The following is a 7734-nucleotide window of genomic DNA, read 5'->3' on the forward strand; positions in this document are numbered from 1 at the left end:
TTTCTTAATATTAAATTTATTTTAATTTTTGTGTTTTTATTACCAACTTTTAGAAATATTAACATTAATTTTAGTAATTTGGTTTCAATGTCAGCCATTCGAAATGACATAAGCTTACCCGTAACTGGCAGATCAATCAAACTTCACTGGTGGTAGGGCTTTGTGCAAGCTCGTCTGGGTAGGTACCACCCACTCATCAGATATTCTACCGCAAAAGCACTTAGTATTGTTGTGTTCCGGTTTGAAGGGTGAGTGAGACAGTGTAATTTCAGGCACAAGGGACATAACATCTTAGTTCCCAAGATTGGTGGCGCATTGGCGATGTAAGCGATGGTTAACATTTTTACAATGCCAATGTCTATGGGCGACAAGTTACCATCAGGTGGCCTATATGCTCGTCCGCCTGCCTATATTATAAAAAAATATAAATCCTGTATAAAGTGTCATAATGATAAAAATGCCAACGTGGAAATCCTTGGGGAGGCCTTTGTCCAGCAGTGGACGTCTTTCGGCTGATATGATGAATGATAAAAATGATAAGGCCATTTTAAATAAGGCTATGTCAGTCTGGCCGAGCCGTGTTGTATATTCACGTCTTGAATTATTCATTGTAATCAGTGCATTAGGGACCGTTTTAGTCAACCTACGCGTTGTTTAACTTAGATAATATTATATTAGCGCATAGAAAGGAATTATTATGTAAATTGTCTCTTAAGAAAATGATTAAATTAATTCGATATAATTATTAAGCTAGTGCGTTTGTATCCGATATTTATATTATAATTATTTGTTATTTACCTAATTTAAATATTTCTTATTTAAATTTGTAGAATTCCGTAGTTTACGAAAGACGCATTTTTTTTTCTAATTGTTCTAATTTCTACATTATTTTAAAAGTGTTAACCTTAACTTACCTTAGAATCGTTACAAAATACGTTCGGAATGTAAACACTACCCTGAAGAACCGGCAAGAAACTCAGTTCCGCAACTAAAATCTTTTTGCTCGTGTTTGATTTTTTAATCTCCTATTATTATTATAACATACATCAAATTAAATTTAGTACATAAATGAATTATTTAACTTATTTGAATCCTTACTAATATTATAATGCGAAAGTAAGTTAATAATAATAATAATATCCTAGGACATTTTTCACACACGGCCATCTGATTCCAAATTAAGCTTGTACAGAGCTTGTACTATGGAAACCAGACAACTGATATACTACATATACTATTTTTCTTTTGTAAATATATACTTATATAGATAATTACACCCAGACTCAGGACAAACAGACATGTTCATGCACACAAATATCTGTCCTGGGTGGGAATCGAACCCACAACCTTCGGCGTGAAAGGCAAGCATAAACCAACCACGCCAACCGGCTCTTCATCGAAAGTAAGTTCGTTTGTTTGTTACGGTTTCGCGTCACAAATCCTCCGATCGTAATGAAATTTTGCATACACGTCAGGGGTCAGACTAGGAGTCGAATTCTGCTAATTTATAACGATTACGATACGTTCCCGATTCAATTCCGATCCAACTTTGAATCATCTGTATTTATTCGAATCGGAATCGAACCGATATGATGATAACGTATACCGTTGTCTCAAAACCGAACTTAATTCTTAACTCTTATAACAAAAGTCGATAATTAAATTAAATAATAGGAAAACGGAAAAACGGCAACGATCACGCTTCGATTTGATTGCGATTAAGTGGCAATTTGTTAGTAGAATTAGTCCCCTGGTCTTGCTAATGCCGCCGTGGCCAAAATCAGTCAGGCTATCATTATATTAAGATCTATTATATTTTCTGTTTTTCTCCCTACAAATCCACAGTATATAAGCGTCATTTGTAATTTAAATTTTAAAATAAAATTAATGTAGAAATGATACGATGCAATTGATATTATAAAACTATTATAAGGATCAATCGTTTTCGATTCAATCCCGGCGCCGAATGCGATTGACATTTTTTGGTTTTGAACTTAATTATTGCCAAAATAGCGAAAAAGTATCTGTCGCCATGTGACCAAATGTTATGACTGTCTTCAGTACAATATTCGATTATCGTTGAATATATAAATGTAACTAAATCGTATTCAATAAATAACATAATGTATTAGCTTATTTAATTAAAAATAGTTATATATAATTTTATACTTATATACATATTCTTACATACTGAAGCTTATATCTAACATTAAATTATATAGCAACGTACTTATTCATAATTTAAAAAAACCTTTTTTATACAATTAACAATTAATAAATTAATTTACAACGGTAAATTGATTGTGATATAAATTATCTGAATTAATTAAATTTCATTTGTTATGAAAAATTTTCAATGAAAATAAGTGCATATTTTATTCGGTTACATAATAATGAATGAAGCTACGTAACACAATATAACAATATAAGCATGATCATATATAAATGAATGATTGTTATTTTATTTTTCGATTGTCGGTGCGGTCGGGCGAGCCGGCCGCCCAAGAATTAATAACGTCAGCATAGGGTCCAAAACCACGACAATCTACACTCAAAAAGAGTGATATTTTTTACGTTTTTTTTTACTATTCGCTTCCGATAGTTTTTTGCGGTGGATGACCACTAGCCTTTATGACTATAGTGGATGTTTTAATAGGCCCCGACAGGCTCAGTTGATGAGGATGGGACTAACAAGATTTTTTATTCGACTTTCGTTTTTGAAGGCTCTGAGTTTATTGAATGTATGGAATAAGTCTATTCTTTTATGGAATGGAATATTAGTAAATGCTTCACCAATGTGTTGTAGAAATTATTTTTAACAAAATTATTTAACATAAAAAACGTTCTAATTCTAAGAAATAAATGAATAACATATTTTTAAACATAATAATAGTAAGACAATTTTATAAACGGTAAATTCTAGATTCATCTAGTATTTCAATTAATTATTCTCCATAAAATATCAATAAAAATAAAATATTCCAATGAAAAAATGGATATTTATGGTTAAAACACCGCAGCGCGCGGCGTCGTTCGGTTATAGCCGGTTGACAATCGGTCGTCACGTATTATCGTACCGATAAAATGTCAAATGTTTTTATTTTTGTGGTATATATTCAGACAATTATGTTGAGAGATTTGTCAATAATTTGTGTCGTGTTTTTATATGGTCTTAGAGAATTTGCAAGGAAATGAGACATATCCAACATCCTACCCTCCAATTATTTGTCAAAGCTTGACAACTGCGGGTAGAAGAAAGAAGCTACGTCAGAGGGATCACGACATCCTCAGATACACTTTTGTTCGGGCGGTTGCGAGCGATGATCGTTAGATAATTGCTTTTACAATATTCGTGGTCCTTTTTATTTTATCATTAATTATATTATTTTCGTAGTTCGTAATAATTTATATTTTTGAATGATAAGAAGGAAAGTAATTGAGTGTTGCTTATTTTTTTTAAATTATTCTATGTTTGGTTTTTTAATGATATAATATTCAATGTTTGTATATAGTATATTTAAGCACAGCTTTGATTAGGCATTTACACTTCGTAGTGCCTATTACATGTATATCGTCTCTTCTGGGTAGGTACTACATATTCACTAGATATTCTACCACTAAATAGCAATGACTGCCTCGTTGGTCTAGTAGCTTGATATAAGGCCGCAGACCCGGAGGTCCTGGGTTCAATTCCCAGGTTGGGCCAATAAAAAGTTATTGGGTTTTTCTGTCCGACAATTCTCAGTAGCATCCCGGAGTCTGAAAGTTGGAAGTGTGTTAACTCCCGTGCCTCGGAAAGCACGTAAAGCCGTAGTTCCTGCGCCTGAACACTTTCCGGTCGTGTCGGATTGCCGCCCTATCGGATTATGAGAGTTAGGGAATAGAGAGTGCACCTGTGTTTGCGCAACACACTTGTCCACTATAATATGTCCTGCGCAGTTGGCTAATCTCTCTTGAGATTGGCCGCCGTGGCCGAAATCGGTCTGGAGAACATTATTATTAAATAGCAAAATTTGGTATTGTTGTGTTCCGGCTTGGAGGGTGAATAAGCCAGTTAATATTCCTTACAGTACGAATGTTTATGGGCGGTTATAACCACCTAACATCAGACGGCCTGTTCGACTTACGATTTCATAATAAAAATACATTTTTTTCATCTTCACTTATTGTAGCCTTATTGTGCGCTTGACCACAATGATACCTGACGGTAAGACTAACGTAGTCTAAGATGAAACGCGTTCGTCTAGACTCTGAAAGATGTCTTTTCACTCTCGTCTTAAAGATACCGGAATTGTAATGCTCAGGAAACACATACACTACAAAAGTATTCCACATCTCGGTTATGCATGCTTGCATGTCATTGTTGTTCTGATACAAGAAAAATAACTGAAAATTAAAGAATAGAAGATTTTATTTACTTACTAGCAAAACCGGCGGCTTCTTAAAATTTCAAATTCTTCAAAATCTATCCTTTTAACGTACATAGAAACTTGTTATAACTTTCGATAGACTCAACTGATATTTCATAAAATATAGACTAAACGATACAATGAAATACTCCTTATAATAATTCAGTTATTTGCGTTTCGAAGATTAGACCCGAAGATTAGACCCCGGGCAGTTAGACAAACATAAAAAAAATGTAGTGTGTAACTCGAAACTAAAAACGAGACAGTTATTTTGAAATCACAGACAGAAAGTTGAATTTGATTTATTTGTATAGATAAAAAGCTTTTACCAAACATTTGTTCATCTCTACGGTTCTACCTTAAAAAATCAGTTTCTGAATAGATAAGGACCCAACAGCAGCATTAGAACGTCTTATCATCAATAAGATGTTAATGAGCAGTTAATGAGACGATAATATGTAACCATAAGATAGATAAAAACATCAGATTAATCTATTTTAATTAATTCATAATGAGTAAACAACACTAATTTTCGTTTTAATTAAGATAACTTATTTTGTTTAATTAATTGCTATATTATGTTTGAAAATTAGTTGTAACTTTGTTGTATAATGAAGACTTAATTGTTTCATTCGATATTTTCGACGATCATAGGTTCCCCGGTGTCATGGTAAACCCGGGCAAGCACCACTGACATTTTATGCGCTTAATTTGTAATTATAATTCATCTCGTGCTTGAAGGCGAAGGGAAACATTGTGAGGAAACCTGCATGTATCTAATTTCATTGAAATTATGCCACATGTGTGTTCTACCAACCCGCATTAAAGCAGCGTGGTGGAATAAGCTCCAAACCTTCTCCTCAAAAGCGATAGGAGACCTTAGCCCAGCAGTGGGACGTTTACAGGTTGTTACTTAGATATTTTCGGAAAACAACAATGTCTTAATCTACCTTCTGACGTTATATATATATAATAATATATATATTATATTTGTACACACGGGCCTCTGTTCCTAAAGTAAGCAACTTACTGCCTGTGTTGTAGGTAGCCTATTGATAAACATATATGCATATACAGCTTAATACGTACATTTATATATAATACATCCAGATTCAGGGCGGGAATTGAACTTACAGCCCCGGAGCAGAAGGCAGAGTTACTGCCAACTGCGCCAACGGGGCAATCAAGTCTATGGTATCTCCTTTTGAATATAGGTTGAAATTCTTAACTTTTATACCAAAGTGAGTTTTAATTTCTATTAGTTGTCTCTTTTTAATATAATTCTGTTTTAGTAAATAATATACCTTTCTCTTTTTAATATACTATTTTAATTGTTTTAGCCCGAATGGCACGCTCATTGTAAACACTTCTAAATTCCAATAACGATCTTGTTAAATTTGTAAACGATCTTGGATGCGCATGTAGCGAAACTATGTACTATGAGTTTTTATTTTCAAATCGAGACTGGACTTTAACTGACAGAAAAAATACAACTGTTAGTAAGCGTTTGATAAATCTATTAGTTGTGCTAGATTCATATAATCATAAACTGATATCAATTGTTGGCATATATTTCTACTAATACAATAAATTTGTGTCTGCGTAATATGCAAATATGTCGAAAATAAACACTTAGTACTCGATATGCACATGATAATCAATTCTTTGAGCAGGCGTCAATGTAACCCGATGCGTTTCCAATGTACGTCAGTTTGTCACTTACTAACCCTACGTTAATGAATTTATACGAAACGCGGCGAATTTACAAATAGATGAGTGCGGGGTAGAACGAGGTAGCCGGCTGAATATTGCTTTGTTTTGATATTATCCTGTTATCGTTATAATGTTGACATTGTAAGTTTGTCCTTTCCATAAATTTGACCTATGTAGCTCACATATCAATTGTCATGGAATCGTTCTGTTAAATGGACGTCCTAATTTCGGAATGGTTATAATATCATTGCTTGCCATTCATGCTTATTAAATAATAAAGACGGCCCAGCGGCCATCTCGGCTAGGTCTTTATTAATTATATAATTCACGCGTTCTTACCACTGGGTAAGAACGCGTGAATCTTAACCGATGTTCGTGTGTTCAAACCCGGGCAAGCATCACTGAATTTTCATGTGCTTAACTTGTGATTATAATTCATCTCGTGCTTGACGGTAAAGGAAACCATCGTGAGGAAACCTGCATGTGTCAATTAAATAAATAATTAAAAAATTTACTGAAATTCTGCCACATGTGTATTCCACCAAACCGCATTGGAGTAGCGTGGTGAAATAAGCTCCAAACCTTCTCCTCAAAAAGGGAGAGGTGGCCTTAGCCCAGCAGTGGGACATTCACAGGCTGTTTCTGTACTGTAAATAATAAAGAGAATGAACCTAGTTAAACCAGCTCAGCAGTTAAGCCTTTGTTTAAGGAGACGGGAGCTCATTCCACTACGTTGCTTTAAGGCGGGTTGGTGGACACGTGTCGCAGTTTTTTTCTACCGATATATGAAAGTTTCTTAATGACGTATTTCTTCACCACTGAACACGAAATGGGTTATAAATGTAAAGTAAGCGCATAAAACTGATTCAATTTATACTCCTGTGACTTAACATATAAAAACAAGAATAACTTTGAATATGCTTAAAAATAATATATATTGAGTAAGTTTTAATAAAAAATATTGTGTAGTCAAAATTATTTTAAGAATCAAATACAATTAAATTTTTATAATCGATTACAAAATGTTTTTTTTTAATAAGAACTTTTGAAAGTGGACAGTTACCATATTCTTCGATAGAGCAATTGTTGGAGTTTATTTTGATGTTCAATTTATTTTTGTCCGCGACTGATCGTTGCTCAGAGGTGTATTAATACGATATAACGTTTAATTTTTAATGGATATCGGATAGTTACGAACTTTCTCCATACAATTTGCGGTGACAATGTTGTGTGGATTTTTGAACGGTCGTGGATAATATAATGGAACTTAATAAGTTTTTTTTAATTTATATTATGTTCAAGTAAATTATTTATAATTATTGATAATGTTATCATTAAATATTATATTTCAGGTACATATTTCCTACACTACATATTATTTTGTTCAAAAAATATTAACATATATTAAGGTATATTACACAATAATACAAGATAAAATATTTTGTATCTGTTGATTTTATTTAATTATTTATTTAAGATTTTTATACAGGATATATAATTTTAATTGCATATTAAATGTAAATGATTGACGAAAAAGCTTCTTGTCGGTTATGGTAGAATCTTAATTTCGAATCCGTTGATAGACAATCTATTATTATAAATTATGATTCAA

The sequence above is a fragment of the Nymphalis io genome, chromosome 15 (genome assembly GCF_905147045.1).
Source record: "Nymphalis io chromosome 15, ilAglIoxx1.1, whole genome shotgun sequence".
Taxonomy (NCBI): domain Eukaryota; kingdom Metazoa; phylum Arthropoda; class Insecta; order Lepidoptera; family Nymphalidae; genus Nymphalis; species Nymphalis io.